The 25,024-nt window shown below is 43.7% G+C and overlaps 1 long non-coding RNA gene across 1 annotated transcript; it reads right to left on the reverse strand.

Annotated features, from left to right (window-relative positions):
- Window positions 1–958: 958 nt before the first annotated feature.
- LOC147884642 (uncharacterized) lies at window positions 959–1,805 on the reverse strand. The gene is made up of 3 exons (XR_015543525.1): window positions 1,668–1,805; window positions 1,448–1,519; window positions 959–1,163 (listed from the first exon to the last, which is right to left on the reverse strand). It is a non-coding gene; the product is annotated as an uncharacterized LOC147884642 (long non-coding RNA).
- Between the last annotated feature and the right edge of the window lie 23,219 nt (window positions 1,806–25,024).

A 25,024-nucleotide genomic window follows, 5' to 3' on the forward strand; every position in this document is an offset into this window, starting at 1 on the left:
GATGTACATATGCTTTTACACTTGAAATTATTTTTTTCTTCACAAATTTCATCAGTATTAGTGTTTGAAATTGCCGAATACCTTGTAGTAAATTGCATAATATTACTTATTCCATACATCATGGACACAACTATAGAAAAAAGGAAAGTTTCATAAGGAAAAAGACACGAGATGGTCTCGGGATGGTAAAGGAGGATTGGAACATTGTACGTCACAAGGTTACCATAATGATCTCTTTTGGAAGTTCTTGAAGGCTCATGTTGCCATAATTAAGGAGCACCCCTGAGGCACCCTCTTCACCCCCTTTCAACTCATTATCATTCTCACCTATTGCAACAATCGATAAAATTCTTCATTTAATGTTTTATTAATATATTCCCAAGTTTGAGTATACAACCATTGCCAACATTTGGCTATTATAGCCATCTTAGAAATTTTAAAAAATAAAAAAATAAATAAAAGGTAATTTGTTAAAGTAGACAAAAAGGATGGGCATAGCCCTACAAGAGCTCAAAGAGTGGAGAGTCAAGTCAAGAGTCAAGTAAGCTAGCTAAAATATTTCCTTAGCCAAAGTAAAAACTATGGCAATTGCCAAGTAGACTAAGGATAAAGGGTCGTAGGAGGCTTCCCTTCAATTGATTGAGCAACTAGTCTAAGTCCATGCTTTAAGGCTTGTAGTTGCAAAGTACCATTGAGCAAATAACTATAATGCCATTGGTGTCTAGATCCATGCAAATAACCTCACGATGAAGATTCCTTTGTCCTTGTGGGTACATCATTAATGACTCCTAATCTTTATAAAGAATGCTGTAAAACTTCATTTCTGCATGGCCTGAGATGGCGATGGGTTGAAGCTTGCCTTTCCACCTGCATAATCTGTATAACATAATAATCAGTTGGAACTCCCCATTTTCTACCATCTGATAATCTACAATCCTTGGCAAACACACCTAGCTCTTTATCCGCATTCTGATTTCTCAGCTCACGATATGTTTGCGTGATGGAGCAGCATAGACAAAAGCAATCCGTGCAGATGTCGTTGCAAGGCTCTTCGGGAAGGCTGTATCTTTGCCGTAACTTCGATCTGTAGCTACACATATAAAGGCCACCCAGACCCGTAAAGTACTGCAAAAGAACGTAAATCGTCCCTCCAGCTCAGCAAGCTACATCGAGTGGAAAATTCAAATCAGTCGTCAGCTGTTTGTCCTTCTTAATGAGAAAGCCTTGATTTGATGGTAAGCCTATTCTAGTAGTAGCAATTGAGTGTACATGCAATTGGGTTGTATGAGCGTATACTGAACTCTAGTATTGTAGAAAATCACACCTAGATCACCCTGTCGTTCCATACAAACAAAAGTTAGAATGCTGGAGTAGTAACCCGAAAAGGCGGGGTGATCCAGTTGTATATTCCCAAAAGCCTCTATAACTTAGATTGCAGGAGACTCACATGTTTGTTCGCGATCCAATATGCTGACCAGGCGCCCCACAACAACACAAGGACAGCAGGTGACACACAAGCCTGCACATCCGATGGCATATATTTTGATCATCAGCATCTCTTGGCAGTTTCACCCTTTGATCATCAGACTTTTGCTCAACACGACGTATGGTTTTCGGTGAAACAAATGCCGGGGGAATTACAGAAGTAGCCAGCATTTCTCTCTTACATGATCCACAATCCTCAAAGCAGCCACACAGGCTAGTAGTCCAGCGTCCAGATTGCGGTTTCATCTTGCAGGCGATGACCAATGCAGGAACTACAAGGGTGGGCAGGAGCGATGATATGTGTGGTGCAGACGAGAAATTCTTCGATCAAAGTTGTGCAGAGTGAATTCGAGTGGAAACTATCTTTATGGTTGCCGAGGTGCGATGAATAGTTTCGGATGTTCACTTGAAGCAATAATGGTTCATCATTGCTTGCACCAATTAACCTAAATTATTGTCCCCCCATCAACTCCCCTGCATTGCCCTTTTGTCGCCATCTCCCGTGCTTCGCACCTCCTTTGCCGCCTCTTGCTTTCTCTAGCCTCTCCCTCCCATTGTAAGTGTTGAAGTAGGGAGCCACCATACAAAAAGAGTCACTAACAAAAGGAGGATGTGAGTCAATAAACCAACAATGCCATCACCCTTAGAGATTCCCTTTTTTTCGGATTTGAAATGATGACATGTATACTTGTTCCCAACACATGAAATGGTATCATGTGTCCTCCCCCACCTAACCGATCCCTATAGTGCCAAGGTGTGTGGCTCGAGACATTATCAATATGTTGAATAGTTTCAGCTGTGGACTTGTAGCAATCGTTAAGCCTTTAGGATGGGAATCCATTCGTCATCATTACTCTCATCCTAGACGAAGTGGTCCAAGATGGGTCTAGGATGGGAATAAAAACTTTTTCTCCCATCCTAGATCATGGTCTCAAGACCCTACAAGCCAAAATTGGATCCCCTTTTTTGGAGATTTGAAAGCATTGAATGATGATATGTGTCCTTGTCTCCACCTTCTAAACACATGAATGATACCGTGTTTGCTCTCCCACCTAATCCATCCTTAGTTTTTTTTAAAATTGAATAGGTCTACTTATATATTAATCAAAACGACCAACTTACAACTAAAACAAAATGCTCTCAAGATGAGCTCTTATAAACTCATCAGGCCAGCTAGCTATCAGCCATCTGGTTTGGTTCACTATATCCATAACAACCTTCTTACATGTCAGGGAAAACACATCAATCTTGTTCATAGAGGCCTCACATCTAGCTAACCATATTCTATGAAGTGTTGAATATCTAGTACCATCCCAAATAATGTACTTATCTGTCTGGAGGTCGGCTCAAAAGATGGCAGCACCCTTGGAGATATACTCCAGCCCTAGGTCCTTGGTGCACCATGGTCGGATAGCTCCCCAAAGATTCCACACCCACGGGCATCCCCAGAATAGACGGGTAAGAGACTTTGCTCCAGCTTTACAAATTTTGCATCTGTCGTCGACTTGTAGCCAAGGGACTAGGGTGCCTACTGGGAAGTGCCCCCCTCCTATCCTCCATAGGAAAAAATTGACCCGGCTATAAGGAGTGGCTTTCCATGCCCGGCCAAAATCGCCCCTCCATGTTATCTCCAAGTCCTCCCTCTACCATCTATCATTATATCTTTTATGCCAGCTCTCCTTAACTCCACACATTGCATCCATTTGCCTCGCTACTGTCAGTTTGTTTAGCGGGATCCTCGAGTCCGATTCCCATTCCTCTGGAGTCAAGGCCATTGAGGAGCATACATTAGAGAGCCACATAGATGGTATTTGACTCATAATCCCAGCCAAGAAAATAAGCACAGCTAGGGACAGCTGAAACGTGTCCTCAATCTGAGCTAGGGACATCCACCCTTCCCTGTGTGGGTTCCACAGGTTTTCCCAATAGTGTATGTCCTTGGCATCTATTCTCCCTACCATGGCTTCATTTCCAACTGCAAAGTAGCCTCCTCCTAGCCAGGCCACTTGCCTCCTCCTTGTGCTAAGAGTCAAGAGAACTAGGGATGGATTAGGAGTCAGAAAGACTAATCCATCCCTATAAGTTCTCTTGACTCTTAGCACATGGTTAGGATAGAAATGCATCTGAATATGGATGGGACCACTTTTGACCATTCCCATCCTATTTCTAAGACCTTACCTATGATATGGTGGCATTTGGCTTGTTTCATCATCTTACATTGAAACGATGAATAAAGAGATCCTTTTCAAGTACATTCCTCTAAAGATTAATGATTAAACATTAGAATATAAATTCCATGGGAGGAGATGACTGACGTCTTGCATGCAAATTAGAAAACATCCTAGTTGACTGCCTTTGCTAAATAAATTTGAACTGGGGAGTGAGTTTTTCAAGTAGAAGACACAACTATAATTGTTTGAATAGATCTCGTTTGTTATATCATATGCAATCAACAAAGTCAATTTTTTCTTGAATTGTCTTCACATAATGATTAAGAATTATATTCTTTTGACTTTTGTATAGGATCTAGGCACATATGTGTTAAATCTCCATGGGATCGACATACAGTCACATGATGCCTATAGTGATTAGTCAATAAATAAAAATAAAAATAAAAAACCATTGAATATGCAAATGTAAAGTTCAAAGAGAAAAAAATAATTTGTATCATTTTATACAATATTACACACGTAATATTATAAGAGAGTTGATGTAATAATATATGAGTTAAAAAAATGTGCATAGTGTCCTCTTATTAAAATTTTGCAGAGTAAAAGAATTTTTTAAGAATCCACAGTAAAGTCTTCTTTTGCAACACCTATGGACATTAGAGTTTAAGTCACATATCATAGAATGCAAAGTATATGCATTTAAGTCACCTTTTATAGAATGCAAAGTAGAATATTTATTCTTCCATGTTTTGGTTTGTCAATTGCAAAATACATCTATATCATTATTGATCACTAGTACTCAATTCTTCATAACTTTCAAAAATACTAACGTACTTTAAAACAAAAAATTAACGTAAAATAGCTAAGTGTTGTAAAAATAGGTCCCAATATGTTTATATACATAAAAGAAAAACATGTCAATATCCCTATGTAGATGGATTGATGGTCATGATAACATTACCATTCCAAGAGGTAATGTTATCATGATCTCTATGTACTCTCATCTAGTAAGAGCTATTAAGTTCCAGATGCAACCTGTGCCACAACGAAAGAAGGGCAAGAGTGTCTTCAAATTGGATTTAGACATGCATGAGCACATCTTGGGGTGTCTTGGAGCAGTGGACGGGGACGACTGAGATAGTACTAAGAAAATGTATGTAGTCTCATTGCAGGGAAACAATATGTCCACTTGTCCTACAAAATGGAATTTGTATTGAGACTGCTGCTTATATCCCAAACAAACAGAGTGCTGGTTTTATTAAATTAGTTTTGTAAATCCCAAATGATAAAACCCATTCTTGTTTTTAGTATATCCCAATAACCACCGTGTTGGTTTCCCATAACGAATCCACACCAACCACTATGCTGGCGATAACTTATCCTACAATACTACTGTGCTATCCCTACACTACTGCCGTGCTATCCTAAAATTTGTTGCATAGTGCTATACTAAAATAGTGCCCTTTAGACTGTTTATTATTTCGTTATCCGTCAGATTTCATCCCATGCTTGCTTTTAGTATATCCCAACAACCACTGTGCTGGTTTCCCATAATGAATCATTCATCTTGTAATAATAGAAGCAAACCACTACGTTGGTGGCTATTCATATTCTACTGTAACCAACCATTGCATTGGCGATAACTTATCCTGCACTAATCTTGCACTACCACCGTGCTATCCCTACACTCTACTGACATGCTATCCTAAAATTTGTTGCATAGTGCAAGTACCCTTTAGATTGGTTATTGTCAACCATCAGATTTCAACCACTGGGCTACTTAAAATATTTAAGTACTAACATGGAAGCAAGTTGATACAAAATCAGGTATTATGAGCACAATGAGAATATCCACAAGTTCAAGAAAAATCTGCAAGATTTTTATTATTTCAAGGAAATTCCAGACTCCCAACTATCTTATCAACCTCCCTATAACAAGCATCTCCCAACTCTAGAGGCCAGTCTGCTACACTATGGCAGACCTCTTCACACACTCGGATCACACACTTCTTGCTTGACTTTGTCGACTTATATGCCCATAGTAACTCCTCCTTTTACTGGGGGTCCTCTTCATCCTGCTCTTTGCGCTCTGTATACCTTTGAGCCTCTATCATGTCCTGCCAAAAGAAACCTACATCATGAGATCGACAAGAACCTTAAAGGAGCAGAAAAAACAATAGCCAGGGAAATTAATAGTCACCGTCTGTGCCGACTCCAAGTAATACACCCACACTGAAGCATGTCCTCCTTGCAGCTATTTCCTCCTTCTGCGGGTCTGTTTCTACGAGGATTGCATCCAACATCGTTTTTAGATAGAACAAAAGCATTCCAAAGGCTTTTGGGTATGCCATAGATTCATAGTAGGTGGATCGGTGTATAGAGTTTTGGGGCTAGATTTGTAATGGGCTCTAAGTTGTGTCTGCACTCTGCACTCAAATAGGGAGAGAGTTCATTGAGCCTGACCTTCTCATTCTTCAGTCTCATGCTAGTTGGCTAATCTAAATCTTTCATCTCACATTAGTTGTCTAATTGAGATCTTTCATGGTACAATAGTTCACTAATCGAAATCTTTCAGTCTCACGTTAGTGATCTAATCGAAATCTTTTGTCTCACATTACGTGTCAAATCGAAATCTTTCATCTCATTATTATCACCATGTTGACTGGATCAAAGCACACTATCTAGTCACTTAGCTGATAAAACATTGCCCAAGTAAACTTTGGAGAAGATTAACAATTCAATATATTACACAGAGATTACATAGATTACAATCTTAAAGACTCCTTCCCTTCATGCCGCTTCCTCTTTCCTTGATTTGAGCTTCCTGGTTGCAGGCTCGACCCTTTTTGCTCCTTTCTGGAAGGGGGCTGGTTCCTCCCTTCAGGCTCCCTTTCCTCACAGTTAGGTTCAGTCTTGGCCTTCTTCAACTTGAGCTCCTTGTCTTTAAGATCTTTTGCCCAAATGGCAAATTGAGCTGCAACATCTACTTTCTCGTCATAGATAGATAGCTGTATAGCAACCAGGCACATTTGATCTGTCCATGACCTCGACAATGGCAAATGGTATTCTCTACACTTGTATGCACAAACATCCCAAAGCAAAAAATGTGCACAAGGTGGTAGCATGTAGGCCATTGGATATAATAGTCATCTATGATGGGGGTATGGCAGACCCTGCATTTCAGACCCTGTTGCATAGCAGGATAGGCATCCGATTTTAACTATTGCGAACGTCAATATCACAATCTTTCTCTATACATGATGAAGTTATTTCTTGATTCCTTCCTCCCTCATCCTAAGGCTGCGGATGTTCTCCTTCATCTCCTCCACTTTTTGCTCACTCTGTGCAACAGTTTCATTAGAAGCTCTCAGCATCTATTGAATTTGCTTAAGTTGCTCAAAAATAATATCTTCATGGGCCATTTCCAAGACTTCCACTCTAGTTTGGAAATCTCTCAAGACAACGGATTGCTTTTCATAACTGTCGAAAGCCACAGCAATCTCTTGCATAGCCCTATCATAATCTTGTTGTAGGGTCTTATAGCTTAATCTTTGGACTTCCAACAGTGTTTCAAAAACCCTCACCGTGGCTGCTACAAATTGCTCCACTATGGCTACTGCAAATTGCTCCACCGTGGCTGTTCTTTGCATCCTTCCTGGCCTGGAGAGCTGCCTGGTTGTCTTCTCCACCCTGACTTCTCTCTCCCCCATCCTTCTTGGCCTTGAAGCTCTCTCGCAATTCCTGCATCACCTTCATTGGTTTCTGCATTCTCCCTTTTTAGCTCCTCCATCATCTGGTCTTTTTTAATGTTCAATGCGTTCTACATGTTGCAGTAAAGACCCTCCTTTTTGGTTCTCTAATCTTCACGCTCCTTTCACTTATTTTCTAGCTCCTTGTCCGCCAGCCTATCTCAAAGCTCCTTCATGAGCTTCTTTGCTTCTTCTCTTCTATGCCTTTCCATGTCGAGCATTTTTGTAGCGGCCTTAAGACAGCCTTAGCTTACTCTTGTGCTTGTAAGGCCCTTGCTTGTGCCTCCTCTGCCTTGGCTTTTGCACCTTCCCTGAGACTTTTCTCAAGTTGCACTACCTTTGCTCCATCGGTGACTTTCTCTTGTAGAAAAGTCACCTTCGGATACATCTACTTATCGTATTGCTCAAAAATCCGTTTGAGGGTAGATGCGATCAGGTGCACTGCAACTCTAGCGGACTGAGATGACAATGGGGATTTGCCATCCATGCAATTCTTCTCGTTGGTTAAAAAAATCTTGGAGATCGCCCTTGAGAAAGATACAACACATCCTTTTAGTTGCTCTACTGCTACTTGAACCTGCCAGAACTTCACAGAGCCTCTAGTATCGAGAAAGAAGTGAATGGTCTTTTTCATCACATCTTGGAGGTCTGTTGGCAAGCTAGAAAGCTTGACTCCAACATCTTTACTAATCTGAGCGTTGGGGTATACATCTAGAATATCTTGTCTCTACCATTGCTTCTCAAAAAAGTGTGCTTGCAAACTACCTCCAGAAATTCCTGGAGCATTTCTCAGTCAGGCTTTCATTGATGGGTAATCTTTTGACCTTGATAGACTAGTTAGCCCTCCTTCATGTTCACCTCCTATACACACCTGGTGAAGTTTTGAAGAGAATTTAAATTAGGCTTTTTAAGAGTGAGAGAGGAGCTCACATATGTCACGATTTCAAGATCAGGGGAGGAGCGGCTCTTGCATTGTGTTGCAGAGGGGGAGGAAAGATTGTGTGAGGAGCTCCCAAACTGTGCAGGGTCCATTATGAGAGGGGATAGAAGTGGCAAGGAGAGTGCAAGGGAGATAGAAATGGTCTAGAGGGATAGAAGATGAAACAGTGAAGGAAATGGAATAGTGGAGGCTTGAGTTTACAGTTCCAATTGCAAGGGAGAAAGAAATGGTTGAGAGGGATAGAAGATGAAACAGTGAAGGAAATGGAATAGTGGAGGCTTGAATTTGCAATCCGATTGCAAGGGAGAAAAAAACAGTCAAGAGGGATAGAAGACAAAAAGGTTAAGGAAATAAAATAGTGGTTTGTAGCCCGATTACACTGTCAAGGTAAGAGCCACCACGGTGGTTGTAGCCGACTATAGTGTCAAGGTGAGAGCTAATGTGGTGGTTGGCCTGAATTTTGATTAAGTCAAGATGGCAATACTAACTTGCATGGTAATGAGTGATTGGAGGTGGTGGCATCTAAGATTCCCAGCCATGTGTGGTGGCGGCTAAGACCCACCGGGCTGGCAGTTAATTACCAGCTACCGCAGTGGCTTGCAACAATTACTCACCTTCTAGGTATCACCACTGGGCTTGCATGCATGATTAGTACGAGTACAGTAAATTACCAGTCAGTGGGAGGTCAACGGGCTTGCATGCTCAGGAGAGTACTAGATGCATGGTAATGAGGGAGGTGATTAGGCTTCATGATTTACTTTTATGGGAATTACTACTTGGGGATGGTGGCTCTCATCAGCCATGTCTATTGTGGCTATGATTCCACTGGGCTGGCAGTTAAAATTACAAGCCACCGCTCACCCACCACCAAACTTAAGCATGCATGATCACTATGAGTGTAGTAAAAATTACTAGTCACCGGGCTCGCATGCTCAGTAGAGTACTAGAGTGCATGCTAATGAGTGATTATAGCCACATCTGTCTCATGGCTACGATTCCACTGGACTGGCAGTTAAAATTACCAGCCACCGCTCACCCACCATTGGGCTTAAGCATGCATGATCACTATGAGTGTAATAAAAATTACTAGTCACCAGGCTCGCATGCTCAATAGAGAACTAGAGTACATTATAATGAGTGATTAGAGCTTTATGATTTACCTTTGTGGAAGTTATTGCCTAGTGGTGGTGGCTCTCATCAGCCACATTTGTCGTGGCTAAGATTCCACTGAGCTGGCAGTTAATTACTAGCCAACAGAGTGGCCTGCTCACCCACCACATGGCGTTTGCTTCATGATTACCAGCCCATTTGGGTTGGTGCATAAGATTCCATCGCGGTGGCCTGCAATTAATATGGATGGAACCCTGGGATCCAACCACCACAGTGGCTCAAACTTTATAATATATAAGATCCGTGGCATTTGGCATTTTACTACGTTGCTCTCCTCCACCCTTGCTCTACTACTGTGCTCCACACCCCTCCTCCATCTCTTTTTTGCCCCTACTCTACTTTGCTCCATGCTCCCTCCTCCAACTCTCGTCACTCATCTGCTCCCCTGCTCATCTTTTGCTCACCCACTCATCTTCACCATGCCTACTACCACCCCCCTCGATGCTCTATGATCCCAATGTTATCCCCCCTCGATGCACTCACGTGGAGTCGAATTGCTAGCACTAGTGGAGACCCTTCCTTTCCACAATCTGCATGTCACCACCTTAGATGACATGCTGGGAGATCTGATCTGGTACAATGAATTGGGGAGGTCGCCTCTTTATAGCTATGCGAGTGGTAGTCAGATCAATGTAGTCGATGGAACCGACCAGTCAACGAAGCCGACCAATCAACCTAATTGGTGGAACCGACTAGTCGTCCATGGAATATTCAAGGAATATTCCCTATACCATCGCCTCGGGCGCTCTCGCTCCTGAATCCCCACTTGGGAGGCCGTTATCCCCCTGGGACCCCCCAGGCCCTATCAAGAATAAGGGGCTCCCATACAATCAAGACAATGTGCCTCGTTGTCCTACTAGCTTACCTACCCTACCTACCTTTCTACCATCAACTCTCTCATTGATAGACCTCATCTGACATGCAAGTCAGGATCCATCCAGTGTCTCGGGCTCACACATGGCTTCTCCTCATTTGGGGGCCTTACAACTTGAGCACCTTGGACCATTGGTGGTTACTTTGAGGGTGGGGCATTGAGCATATCTAACACCCCCCCTCAATGTCTTGAACTACCTTCTCGGCCCAATGTCGAGTCTTTGAAGATGACCCTGAAGCTAATCCTTCCAGAGTGCCTTGGTGAAGATATCTGCTGCATTTTTCTCTGTTGGATAGTAGACCAGTTCCACTATCCCATCCTCAATCAAATCACGCACATAGTGATACTGAATCTCTACATGTTTTATGCACACATGAAACACTAGATTTTTAGCAATGCCCATGCAACTCTGATTGTCACACCTTAGCACAGTTGCCTCATCCTCTTGCACTCCCATGTGCCATAAGGTCCTCCTCAGCTACACTGCTTCACAAGCAGCAAAACATGCTGCCTTGTACTTAGCCTCGGTAGAAGACAATGCCATTGTTGGTTGTTTCTTACTAATCCAAGAGAAGATACCTGAACCTAAAGAGAAACAATATCCAGAAACTGATTTCCTAGAATCAACATCTCCAGCCCAATCTGAGTCACAATGACCAGCCAAGGAAGTGCTTGTACCATAAGTGATGCCATAATCAAGAGTGCCCTTCACATACCTAAGCACCTACCTTGGGGGGGTCACTATGTATAAACCCTCTATATCACATGCGTTCAAGGCCTATATTTAAAGTCCCTTATCTGTAAAAAATTTCATTAATAAAATGTACCCAAAACTATTTTAAATAGTCCCTTATGTATATTTATTTTTGTAAATTTTAGAAATAAAAAAAATCCTTCTGTTGAACTCACATGATAGGGTTACATATGATGAGTGACCCCCTCGAGGCACCTGCATCTTTGCATTACAATGATTCTCCTGGGGCTTATTGGAGAACCTCCTCAAAATGCCACTAGCAAAACTGATGTCCGGTCTGGTGTTGCACAGATAGATGAGATTGTCGACCAACTTCTTGTACCTCCTGATGTTTGTTGGCAGTGAGGCATCCTCCATAGACAGCCTCGCATTTACCTCCATAGGTGTAGCTATCTCCTTGCACTCGGACATACCAAATGCCTTCAAGATCTCCCTTGCATATTTCTGCTGAGAGATGAAGATCTTGCTTGGCTCTTGCCAGAGACTTCAATCCCCAAACCTCCCCCAAACAGTAGTGCATCAAGCCCAAGTTTATCATCTCAAACTCTGTGCTCAATGCCTTTCTAGTCTGCTAGATCATGTCTTCATAGTCACTCGTAATAAGGAGATCATCCACATATAGAACAATAATAGTAGATTTTCCACCTTTCCTGTACGCATACAAGTTAGCATCTGAGGCACATATTTTAAAGTTTGATTTATGAAAGAGTTTGTCTATCCGTTGGTACCATGCTCTTGGGGCCTGCTTCAGCCCGTATAGAGCCTTCTTCAGCTTACATACCTTGTTCTTAGAACGGGGGGCCTCAAACCCAGGTGGCTAAGCCACGTACACCTCCTCCTTGAGGTCACCATTCAAGAATGCTGATTTAACATCCATTTGATAAACAGGCCACTTTTTATGAGTAGCCACCGATAGTACTGTGCGAATAGTGGTCATTCTAGTGGTCGGAGCAAAATATTCCTGAAAATGAAACCCTTCAACCTGCAAAAATCCTTGTGCAACCAATCTGGCTTTATACTTTTCCAAGGTCCCATCGGCCTTGTACTTTGCCTTCCAAACCCACTTGGTGCCAATAACCTTTTTGTTAGGTGGTCAATCTACTAGCTCCCAAGTTTCATTCTTCATAATGCTGTCATATTCTAGTTGCATAGCATTTTTCCAATCTCAGTCTGCAAGTGCTTCCTCCAAACTCATAGGCTCCTTTACTTTTGCAATAATCTCAGCCATCAAGGCCATATTGACTATGTGAGCAGAAGCCTTCCTTTGCTCCTCGATTCTCTGAGACTACCTTGGTCCATCTGCATACTACTCAACTGACATAGGCATTTGGTTATCATGGTCATAGAGCTGCCTTACCCATTGCGGCAATGGCTTTTCCGGTGGTGTAACAATAGGTTGGTGACTTATACCTTCATCATCTGCTATTTCCTCCTCCTTTATAGCTCCTAGGACAGGTCCATAGTGAATTACCTCTTCACTTGATTATAAAGTGGAAGAGCTCTTCTCTACCTCCACTGCATGTGGCTGCTCCCGAAACACCACATCGCGGCTCACTATGATCTTCTTTGCCTCTCGGTCATACAACTTATAGGCTTTCTTCTCATCACAATAGCCTAAGAAGATACATTTGGTGCTTTTTGGTTGTAGCTTGTTTCTCTCTACTCACATATTCTGTAGCATGCAGTGATACATGACACAGTGCATTCATCACTTCAGGTGATTCCATTCCAGTATCCATCAGTAAGCTTCATGTGGTGTTTTACTTTTGGGTGCCATTGTATAGCTGTGATTAAGGATGTAAGCCATCGTATTGACAGCCTCAGCTCAAAACTGGTTTGGTAGTCCAACACCTTTCAACATACACCTCCCCATCTCCACGGTGGTCCGCATTTGGCGTTCAACAACCGAATTTTGCTGAGGCATATGTGGTGTCATCGTTTGGCGCTTGAAAAAATCTCCAAACTCTATAGAAACAAACTCACCAGCACCATCCGATTTGATTTTCTTCACTTTTCTCCCTGTTTCATTTTCATCGAGCTATAGCCATTCTTTCAATTTACCAAAAGCTTGAGCCTTTTCGCGAAGAAAGTACACCCACATCTTCCTACTATAGTCATCGACAATCAATAAAAAATAGGAAGATCTCGCCAAGGCCTGTGTAGGCATCTTACCGCACAAGTCAACATGCACCAACTCTAGAGGAGCGTTTTCTCTATTCTTGCTTTCTTGTGGGAATGCCTTTCTTTGTTGCCTGATGATGCAAGCTTCACACGGCTCTTTCATTTCTACTACTACAGGTAAGTGAGCAACCATACCTTGCTTTTGCATTTTCTTCAGCACTGCAAATCCGATGTGGCCGAATCTTTTATGCCAAAGTTTGCTTGTGCCCACTCCAGTGGTGTCTGTAAGAGCACTTAGCTCATACAGGTTGTTCCTCCTTACTCCTATGCCAACAAGATTGCAGCACTATCCAGAATTTTGGCTCCTGTCTTGTTAAACCTCACCTCATGGTCAAGGTCAGTTATCGAAGCAAATTAGATAGTTTCTTAACATCTCCATTTAGAGAAACAACTGAAACTGTACCTGTACCCTCAAGAGGGCATTTTGCGTTATTTCCAACCATCACAGTGATGGGTTCCTGTAGAGGCTACATGGAACAATATAGACCCTTCTTGTAGGTCATGTGATGGGAGGCACCACTATCCAACACCCATGAATCAGTGGTTGACACTTCTTGAGCTGAGGAACACTCTTCCTCAATGGCCAGAAAGAGATCCAACTCTACTTCCACTGTGTTAGCTGTCTCTTTCCCCTTATCTGTCTTCTTCAGAGTATCATTCTTTTCATTTGCTTTCTTGACCCAAAAATCCGCAATCACATGGCCCTTCTTCTTGCAGTAGAAGCATTCTCCCTGAAACTTCTTCTTTCCGCCCTTCTTCTTTTTGTCACCACTAATAGAGGACTCACCTTTGGTGGAGGAACCACCTTTGCCTTTCATAGTGGTAGACAATGCAACAGCCCCATTGCTGCCTCCATCTTGAGCTTTAAGCCTCAATTCCTCGTTCATAAGTAAAGCACATAACTCCTCAAATGACAATGGTTGGGGTCTCACCTGAGTGTTAAGCGTTGTTACCAGTCCATCAGACCTTGGTGGACATATTCGGAGACACCGCCGAGCTAGCTCTTTGCTTGTCTTTTGTATCCCAACACCAACCATCTGATCACACAAATTTTTGATTCGGGATATGAATGCGGCAAGAAGAAGAAAGTTTTGTCACCACTAGTAGAGGGATATGAATGCAGCATATGAATGAGTCCTCTACTAGTGGTGACAAAAAGAAGAAAGGCGGCAAGAAGAAGTTTTAGGGAGAATGCTTCTACTACAAGAAGAAGGGCCATGTGGTTGTAGATTGCCGGGTCAAGAAAGCAGATGAAAAGAATGGTACCCTGAAGAAGACAGATAAGGGGAAAGAGACAGCTAACACAGTGGAAGCAAAGTTGATTCTATTTCTGGCCATTGAGGAAGAGTATTCCTCAGTTCAAGAAGTGTCAACAACTGATTCATGGGTGTTCGATAGTGGTGCCTGTCATCAGATGACCTGCAAGCCATTTGCCATTGCTGAGGCATGGAGAGATCAAATGTGCCTGGCTACTACAGCTATCTACTACGATGAGAAATTAGATGCTACAACTCAATTTGCCATTTGGGCAAAATATCTTAAAGACAAGGAGCTCAAATTGAAGAAGGCCACAACCGATTGTGAGGAGAAGGAGCCTGAAGGGAGGAACCAACCCCCTTCTAGAAAGAAGCAAAAAGGGCCGAGTGTGCAACCAAGAAGCTCAAATCAAGAAAAGAGGAAGCAGCATGAAGGGAAGGAGTCTTTGATATTGTAATCTATGTAATCTCTGTGTAATCTATTGAATTGTTAATCTTCTCCATAGTTTACTTGGGCAATGTTTTCTGAGCTAAGTGACTAGATAGTGTCCTTTGATCCACTCTAGCGCAGTGATAATAATGAGACGAAAGATTTCGATTTGACATGTAATGTGAGATGAAAGATTTCGATTGGATCACTAATGTGAGACTGAAAGATTTCGATTAGTGAACTATTGTACCACAAAAAATTTCAATTAGACAACTAATGTGAGACAAAAGATTTAGATTAGCCAACTAGCATGAGACTGAAGAATGAGAAGGTCAAGCTCAAAGAACTCTCTCCCTATTTAAGTGTAGTGCAGACACAACTAACAGCCCATTACGAAATCTAGCCCCAAAACTCTGTACACTGATCCACCTACTAGAAATCTATGGCATACCAAAAAGAATTTGATGTTGAATAGCATCCTCGTGCAAACAGACCCGGAGAAGGAGGAAAATAGCTGCAAGGAGGACATGCTTTGGTGGTGGGTGTATTACTTGGAGTCGGCAGAAACATTGATTATTAATTTCCCTGGCTTTTATTTTTTCTGCTCCTTTAAGGTTCTTGTCAAGCTCATGATGTAGGTTTCTTTTGGCAGGACATGATAGAGGCTCGAAAGTGTATAGAGTGCAAAGAGCAGGATGAAGAGGACCCCCAGCGAAAGGAGGAGTTACTATGGGCATATAAGTTAGTAGAGTCAAGCATAGTGATCCGAGTGTGTGAAGAGGTCTGCCATAGTGCAGCAGACTAGCCTCTAGAGCTGGGAGATGCTTGCTATCGGGAGGCTGATAAGATAGTTGGGAGTTTGGAATTTTCATGAAATAATAAAAATCTTGCAAACCTTTCTTGAACTTGTGGATATTCTCATGGTGCTCATAATACCTGATTTTGTATCAACCTGCTTCCATGTTAGTACTTAAATATTTTAAGTAGCTTGGTGGTTGAAATCTAATGGTTAACAATAATCAATCTAAAGGGCACTAGCACTTTGCAACAAATTTTAGGATAGCACGGCAGTAGAGTAAGCACGGTAGTAGTGCAGGATAAGTTATCGCCAGTACAGTGGTTGGTTGCACTAGAATATGAATAGCCACTAGCGTAGTGGTTTGCTTCTATTATTACAAGATGAAAGGATTCATTATGGGAAACCAGTGCAGTGGTTGTTGGGATATACTAAAAGCAAGCATGGGATGAAATCTGATAGTTAACAAAATGATAAATGAGTGATAAATGAGGCAATGTTTATGATCGAAGGCAACTGCCCTCAACGGATATATGAGGGAGAAGGAGGGGGGACCGAGGTAGAGTGAGGGAAAGAGGGGGAGGGAGAGGGAGAGGGGAGGGTTGAGCAGACAGAGGGGGAGGGTTGAGGGGGAGGGAGAGGGGAGGATTGAGCGAAGAAGTATGGCAGGCATAGAGAGAGTGGTGGGGAGAGGGAATGGTGGGAGGAAGAGTGGGAGAGGGGTGAGAGTAGAGAGCGGTGGGAGGAAGAGTGGAGAGGGGAGAGTGGAGAGAGAGCAGTCGTGAGAGGAAGGAGAAGTGAAGGCAGGGAGGGAGAGGCTAGAGAAAGCGTGAGGCGGCAAAGGGGGTGCGAAGCAGGCGAGATGGCGAGATCGAAGAATTTCTCGCCTGCACCACACATCTCATTTGCACTATTTCACTCCTTATCATCGCTCCTACCCACCCTTGTAGTTCCTGCATTGCTCATCGCCTACAAGATGGAACCACAATCTGGACGCTGGACTACCGGCTTGTGTGGCTGCTTTGAGGATTGTGGGTCTTGTAAGAGAGAAACGCTGGCTGTGTCTCTAATTCCCCTTGCATTTGTTTCACCGAAAACCATATGTTGTGATGAGCAAAAGTCTGATAGCGACATTGCAACCCGCATATAAAATCTAAGGGGTGAAACTGCTAGGAGATGCTGATGATCAAAATATATGCCATTAGATGTGCAGGCTTGTGCGTCACTTGCTATCCTTGTGTTGTTGTGCGGCGCGTGGTCAACATATTGGAAGGGGACAAACATGTGAGTCTCTTGCAATCTAAGTTATAGAGGCTTCTGGGAATATACAACTCGATCACCCACTACTCCAGCATTCTAACTTTTGTTTGTATGGAACGACAGGGTGATCTAGGTGTGATTTCCTAGAATACTAAAGTTCAGTATACGCTCATACAACACGATCGCATGTACACTTAATTGCTACTGCTAGAATAGGCTTACCATCAAATGAAGGCTTTCTCATTAAGAAGGACAAATAGCTGACAACTGATTTGAAGTTTCCCCTCAATGCAGCTTGCTGTGCTGGAGGGACGATTTACGCTCTTTTGCAATACTTTATGGGTCTGGGTTGCTGTTATACGTGTAGCTACAAATGGAAGTTATGGGAATGATATAGACTTTCCGAAGAGCCTTGCAACGATGTCTGCACGGATTGCTGTTGTCAATGCTACTCCATCACGCAAACATATCATGAGCTGAGAAATTGGAATGCGAATAAAGAGCTAGGTAAATATACATTATATTGTTGTGGTGTGTTTGCCGAAGATTGTAGATTATCAAATGGTAGAAAATGGGGAGTTCCAACTGATTATTATGTTATACAGATTATGCAGGTGGAAAGGCAAGCTTCTACCCACCGCCATCTCAGGCCATGAAAAAATTAACTTTTATAGCATTCTTCTATAAAGCTTATGAGTCATTAATGATGTACCCACAAGGACAAAGGAATCTTCATCGTGAGGTTATTTGCACGGATCTAGACCCCAATGGCATTATAGTTATTTGCTCAATGGTACTTCGCAACTACAAGCCTTTATGCATGGACTTAGACTAGTTGCTCAATCAATTGAAGGGAAGTCTCCTATGACCCTTTATGCTTAGGCTACTTGGCAATTGCCATAGTTTATGCTTTGGCTAAGGAAATATTTTAGCTAGCTGACTTGACTCTCACTCTTTGAGCTCTTGTAGGGCTATGCCCATCCTTTTTCTCTACTTTAACAAACTACCTTTTATTTATTTTTTTATTTTTAAAAATTTCTAAGATGGCTATAATAGCCGAATGTTGGCAATGGTTGTATACTCAAACTTGGGAATACATTAATAAAACATTAAATGAAGAATTTTATCGATTGTTGCAATAGGTGAGAATGATATTTAGTTGAAAGGGGGTGTAGAGGGTGCCTCAGGGGTGCTCCTTAATTATGGCAACATGAGCCTTCAAGAACTTCCAAAAGAGACCTTTGGAAACATTAGTATGTCGATCGGTATGTCCATGGGAAGAGACACGTTGGTATGTGCATCGTGCGTGGACGAAACCTACAACATCAAAATTTTCAGTATGTTTGTTGATATAGCCAACAAGAACTGACAATGTGTTTTCTATATTATAAAATTTTGTGGAGGAGAATGGGGCTTGTTTCAGTCCCTTTCTGCCTTACTATAATTGAAAACTATTGTATCATATAATTTAGAATTATCCTTCAAAAGAGGTACAAAAATGAATATGTATATGCCAAAAGAGAGCTACACAATGACATAAATACTAAATAAAATCTCACATCATGTACACAATAGTTTCCTTCAAAAGAGGATAGTACAAAATGAACACATGGCAAAAGAGAGCTTCAAAATAACAAAATGGTCAAAAGGTGACTATGTTCAATATCATAGGTAAAAGTATCTATATATCTAAGTTAACAAATCTACTAATCATCCCGCTCATTCTCCTCATCATCCTCATCAAATTAGAGTTACGCGAATCTCCGCCCTCACCTCTTCCCTTGTCGAAACCCTCCCTTTTAGCTCCAGATCCCAAGCCCTCACTTGTGTCTTGTATGGGTTGGCTAGTGCCCCCCTTGTGGCCTCATAACATTGCATGTAACAATGTAGAAAATACAACAAAAGCTTGCCAAATGGGAACCCGCTAGGGTAACCATTTTGGCTACCCTCATGGAGTAGCAACAGAGAGCCAGTAAGGCTCTCAACATCAGAGTACATGGGATCCCACGCACAGTGGCTATACCGATGGCAGATGCGATTGCTTTCATGGTCGCTACTCTAGGTGTGGTTGAGCACATGATAGAGAGGGCATGGTGAGTGGGGAGAGACCCCCACCGACATCATACGGTTCCATGACACTCAGGCACGACTTTCATCTCTATGGTGCACATTTCTTGAAATTGAGTAGTCTAAAGTTAAGGATTATTGTAACATGACCCCATTTGGGTTTGGCAATTACCCAAGGTCACTCAGAAACATGTAACATAGCTCTTTGGTGCATTGAGGAGTATTTTTTAGTGGGGGGACGAACATGCTATTATGTGCATGAGGGAATTTATAGAATGGCAACTTAATGTAATTCATATATGTAGATTTATTATGGAGTGCCACAATTTTAAGATTGAAAATTTAACCAGGTATAGCCATTTGTACATGAGAAAAATGTAAAAATGCAAGAATAGGGGTAATGTTTAATACATGCTTTCTTGCACATGCTTTATAGGTTTATGAAGAGTGACCCAAGAGTGCAATTAAAACGTAGAGGATGTTAACATTTTGGTTTTTTTTTCCAAAATAGGCAGTGTCTTCTTGCTCCCTATTCTAGGAAACCTTACTTTGAACTTGGTGCAAAAAATTGGACAGAATTTCACAAAATTTATATTTTGATGCACACTTTTTTTTTAGATGGTGCAAAAAGGCATGATATTAATCTAAATCATGCCTTGTCATTTGATTTGATATGTAACATTATGCCATTTATATTTGACAATCAAAAGATGCAGGGATGTTAAAAACACATCTTTTGGGCCAAAACAATCAAATGTTGACATCTTGCAAAAATACAAGGATGTGAAAATGTCCTCTTTTGGGCCAAAACAGGGAGCGCGTTAACGAGCTCCCTGTTTTGGCCCAAAAGATGACATTTTTACATTCTACTATCTTTTGATTTACAAGTCCAAACGGGGTCATGTTGCATATCAAATCAAATGGCAAGGCGTACTTTAGATGATTATCATGGCTTTGTGCACCATCTACTAAAATTTAATGTGCCAAAATATGAATTTATGGTCAATTTGTTGCTTTGGTAAGATTAGTGGGAGGTAAGAATAAATCATTAGGGAAGGATATTTTTGCAGTAACAAAGAAACATGGGTTTTGTTCCAAGAGTGAACAAAGTTAAAAAATCTAAGCATTTACATATGCATGGAATCTAGACTAATCCATGCAAGGAGTCCTTGAAAACACCCCACTTGTGTGGAAGGTTGCATCGATGATCTCAATTACTCTAGTGGAAAGAGAGAACTTGATTGCAATAGGGTTTTTTTTTGATACAAACAATGATATGGAAGTCAAACATACAAACTGTCTCATGGATGATGTGAAATTAGTGTTTGTGGCTTTAAAGTTATATGCATATTTGACCTTCTAGCATTGAGGAAACATATGGACTTTTGAATAAGTTATTGTTTTTTCCAACTGAAATGGGGGATTTCTAATTCTTATGTTATTTTTTATCGCTTGCTTTTTTTGGCTCGCTCGCGTTTTGTCGCTCATTTTCTTAGTAATCCTCTCTAAGACCTTGTCCTGCACCATTTGGTACTATAATGGTACCTTATGGTCAGAACCAAGGAACTTTTCGAAATCCTATACAGGTCACCACGATCAGAGACTTATACATGGTCATGAAGCTAGCATCCAATCGATTGCAGTTCCCTCATGATCCAGCTTCTTGAAAGGAGCTTGCATGCCTTGTTACTAGTGTGCATGGTTATACTAATTTTCTTTAAAAAATTGCCCAATCGTTGATTTCTTTCGAACCAAATAAAAAACATTAGATGGAATGTACTCAAACTAAACTAAAAGTTACAAAACAAGTACGTAGCACACATGATTTCCACCCATGCTTTGGTTTTGGACCTCCACCACTCTGGAGGTCATATAAGGAGCTGGGCTCTTTTTGACACACATACACACGCAACCACATTAGAATAATTTTTTTCTAAACATGAAAACATCGGTAACTAAGTCAGTATGTCAATTGGAATGAGCATGTCGCTATGTCACTCTGTATGTCTATCGATATGCTTGTCAATATTCTCGTTGGTATAGTCATCAGTGTACACATTGGTATGCACATTGGTATGCATGTGATCGCTAAATACCAATGCTATTTTATTTTTATGTTTTAAAACTCATGGAAAAAAATAGGACTTGTTTTAGCATTGAAAACTATGATATCATAGTTCCCGGGTCAACGTTTGCTTGGGTGTAGCCAATCATGAAACTATTTTTGGGGCCGCGATGCGATGTGCTTCTAAGTGAATATTTGAATTTTGTATGGACCAGTGCTCTCATGATCGGAAATTTTCCCGATGTGATGAAGGTGAACTGACGTAATAATGAGACAATCTTTTTGGTCTAAACACCACATAGCTCGACACATGGCATCTCTGGCCTAAGCCGCCTGACCACTTATCATTACGCCCCCTTTTGCTGTAGCTTTTCCACCTGTGATGGCTTAGAGAGACCACCACGTTGGTTCTTGGCGTAATAATTAGACGCAATCTATCATTCTTAACACTGTCGTAGTGCAGTTGACCACCTGTCATCATGCAACCTTTTGCCACATCTTTACTTGTAGCCCATGCAAATCATAGGTTGGCTTGGAGAGACCACTGCATTGGTCTGAGCATCGCCTCAGCAGAGTCTCTAGACTGACGACCTGTCATCGCCCAGAATTCAAGGTTATCTTAGAGAGACCACCGTGCTGGTTCTTGGAGTTCTAGCTCTGTTACCTATTTTTACAGATTACAGGCAGAGGTCTATCATGACCAGCACACTGGCAAATAGAACGAGATCTATGATAGCCACCGCACTGGTTCTTGGAGTTATATATTTGTGTACCAAGAAAATGTATTCCGTTGTGCAACCAAGCAAAATGCAATTGATGATATGGCCCATGAGGGGTCCCCTTTAGGGACAAGGGCTTAATCAACATGCCATTTCTACCCAATAGCATCCTAGATATTGTATAATGCATGTTGATATGGCCCTTGCCCCTAAAAGGGATCCCTCGAGGGCCATATCGTCAATTGCATTTTCTAAAAGTTAATTGTATTTTTCTAGATGTATCTCCATGAAACCACAACGGTGGGTCGTTGGAGTTATTTTAGCGCTATTTTGGTCATAAACCAAGGAAATTGTAGTCCTTGTTTCCTGCTATTTTAGTCCTTGTTGCATTAAATATAAATGAGGGCAAAAGTATAATTTATCAAGTGAAAATTGAGCAAAAGAGATTACAATGTACATCTATGTCCAATAACGTTATATAAAAATTAACAACTTATACCGAGCAAAAATTGAACAGAGGATCTTACATTTATAAAAACTCGGCAATTGCTGAGAGCCTTAAAGGCCAAAAGATTACAGCTATCAACTATAGCCATTCAAATATAAAAATTAACAATCGTGCATACTAAGAGCCTCAAATTGAACAAAAAGAGATTACATAAATGTAATTAAAACTCAGCAATTGCTCAGAGCCTTAGAGACCAAAGCATTACATCCAGTGAGCCAAAAGATCATTGAGACTGACTCCTGCGAGCCTCCCCTCCCCTCCCCTCCCGCAACCTCTACCTCCCCCTAGCTCCTCCCCGCCTTGACCACCCCCACCCCCCTACCTCTCCGCCCTCACCCCCCCCTCACCCTCCGCCTCACCTACACCGCTGTCGCCTACGCCCCCTCGCCCTCCGCTCTCACCCCCTCGCCCCCTCCGCTCTCACCCCTTTCCTTTCTGCCTCACCCCTCGCCTCTCCGCTCCCTCACCCACTCGCCCCTCTGCCTCACCCCGCTGTGCTCTCACCCGCCTTCCCCTGCCCACTCCTCTCGCCTCTCCGCCATTCCCCCTCGCCCCTCCGTCTCACTCCGCCCCCCCTCGCTATGCCTCACCCCCCCTCGCCTCTCTGCCTCACCCCCTTGCCCCCTCACTTCACCCGCCCCCGCCCCCCCACTCCGCTCCCCCCCCGCTTCACCCCCCCGTCCCCTCGTTACACCGCCCCCCGCCCCTCCCGCCCCTCTGCTCCGCCCCGCCCCTTCCGCCCCACCCTTCCACCCCGCCCCCTCCCACCCCGCCCTGCCCCTCCCCCGCTCCCGCCTCCTCACCTCACCCGCTCTCCATCCTCACCCCCCACCCCGCGCCACCTCCGCCTCCCGGCCTCCCGCCCCCGTTTCCACCGCCCTCCGCCCTCCATCATTCCCGCTCTCCGCCTCCTCTCTCGATTGCGCCTCCGCTTCCCCTGCCCGACTCATGTCGCCCCGGTTCGCCTCACCCGTCTTCTTCACACCCAAGCTCCACCCTCCCGCATCTATCCCCCCCTTTTTTGGGTGGCAGCCTCTTCTTCATCGGAAGCCTCGCAGTTTGTCTTGGCGGTATGGCGGCTCCCCACTCGAAACCGGAGGCCCAGTCGGACCCTCCCTCTCCAGATGCCTACCGCGTCATCCTGATAGAGCAACAATCGTCTCGGGTTCAGGAGGTTGCCAATGACTTTGCCCTTACCTCTGTTTATGGCAGAGTCATTGGACATTCCCCCTCCAGATCAGCCATCAGGGACTGGCTCCAGTCCACTCTCATGCTAGAGGACGGCCATATTGAGGAGGTGGCCCTTATGGGAAGGGGCATCTTCTGGCTCAAACTCTCCAATGCGAAAGTTGCGAGCAACCTGATTGCGGGTTCCCCCATGTCGGTGGACGGAAAGATTATTATGATAGTCCCGTGGATTCAGCGCAGCGGATTTTGATGCTCGGTTCCGTATACCTCGCCATGACGCTAGTTTTCCCAGGTCTTGCTGCTGAGCTGCGGCCGATTGTCAGGGACCTGGGCTCCCACTTTGGCTGGGTTATGCATGACACTTTCGCCGATGCGGTGACTACGGCAGGAGCCCCCCGAGTCCGTGTGGCAGGGGCGGACCCTATGACTCTCCCTGCAGTGATCGAGATCGTGACAGATGCCGGCAGCATCACCCAGAGCATGGTAGTCACCAGACAGCCAGGCCAGTGCCTGAGGTGTCATGGCTTTGGGCACTTGGCGGCTGTTGTCCACGATTCGCCACCACGATTCGCCAGCTCTTCTCGGCCTCCCCTGCCCCCTCCCCCTCCGCCCCCTCCCCCCCCCTCCGGGCAGCCACGTCAAGAGGAGCAAAGGCAGCCGGAGTCCGGTCCAGAGTTAGATGGCGGTTGGACTGAGGTTCGAAGAAAAAGAGGAAACAACAAGAAGACTTCTCATAAAGGCAAGGAGGCAGAGGTTACCCAACCTGCAGCAGCACCTCAGAGACCTGACAGGCAGCCGCCCCAGGGTCCTGGGAGAGCTTCTTCTTCGACGGTAGCCCGCCCTCCACAGCCTCAAGTCCCCCTATCTTCCGCTCCCCAGCCCCTTTCCACTCAATCCCAGCCCCTTCCCCAGTCGCACCCCCCTTTTCCCGACCCGCAGCTTCAGCCCCCGCCTCTTCCTCCTCAGTCTCCTCCTCCTCCTTCTCAGCCCCAGTTCCAGGTGCATCCCCATCCCCCCCCCCCGCCTCTCTCAGCTCTCCTGCAGAGTTAGCTGTACCGATGGTTCCTCAGCCGAGGGCAGCCCCCGCTCCCCCTCCTCCACCTCCCCCGCTAGTCGCCTCCGTGGAGTTTGAGTCGCCTACCCCCCAGCCTCCTCCCCCTTCCCCTCCACTGGCAGGACACCCTGAGTCTACACCAACACTGGAGCAGGCTTCCCTGTCCGCTAGCCCCTCAGTGGCAGACTCTGGTGGGCCTCAGCTTCAGGAGAGAGAGCTTCCTCGCGACTTTTACAGATCTGGCCCCTGGGACTACTTGGATGTGGCCGACCTCGGGACCTTCCTTGCTTGTCTCGACATTAGTATCTTCCTGCTCCGCAAAGGGGCGGATGGGAAGATAGCCGCCGCCCTAGCTTT

Source organism: Dipteris shenzhenensis, chromosome 26 (genome assembly GCF_047967505.1).
Source record: "Dipteris shenzhenensis isolate YYH24624 ecotype China chromosome 26, Dip_SZ_1.0, whole genome shotgun sequence".
NCBI classification, from domain to species: Eukaryota; Viridiplantae; Streptophyta; class Polypodiopsida; order Gleicheniales; family Dipteridaceae; genus Dipteris; species Dipteris shenzhenensis.